Source organism: Myotis brandtii, unplaced genomic scaffold (assembly GCF_000412655.1).
Source record: "Myotis brandtii unplaced genomic scaffold, ASM41265v1 scaffold825, whole genome shotgun sequence".
Lineage (NCBI taxonomy): Eukaryota > Metazoa > Chordata > Mammalia > Chiroptera > Vespertilionidae > Myotis > Myotis brandtii.
The window spans coordinates 854242-854518 of NW_005371349.1; the positions used below are offsets into that span (position 1 = coordinate 854242).

The 277-nt window shown below is 69.3% G+C and overlaps 1 protein-coding gene and 1 long non-coding RNA gene across 2 annotated transcripts in view; one reads left to right on the top strand and one right to left on the bottom strand.

Annotated features, from left to right (window-relative positions):
* TMC8 (transmembrane channel-like 8) overlaps positions 1 to 277 on the bottom strand; it is a 28898-nt gene that overhangs the window by 14276 nt on the left and 14345 nt on the right. The window lies entirely within an intron of this gene.
* LOC106724420 overlaps positions 1 to 277 on the top strand; it is an 11597-nt gene that overhangs the window by 952 nt on the left and 10368 nt on the right. The window lies entirely within an intron of this gene.

Consider the following 277-nt stretch of genomic DNA (forward strand, 5'->3'; position numbering starts at 1 on the left):
AGAGTCCTGCAGGGAGCGTGCTGTCCCCGCCCCACGCCCACGGGGGGCAGAGCCCGGACAAGGCCGCCCTGGTTCGTTGTCCTGGGTGACAGCAGAGCCCTCTGCCCGCGCACAGGCTGGACAAAGGCAGCCTGTTTAACGCCTGGCACCCTCCCCCGCCAGCTGCCCGGCCTGCCTGCCCCCCGGACAGAATGTGGGGTGACCTCCTGAGAGCTGTGGGTGGGGTGGGGGGCGCGGTCCCGCTGTGTGTGTGTGTGTGTGTGTGTGTGTGTGTGTG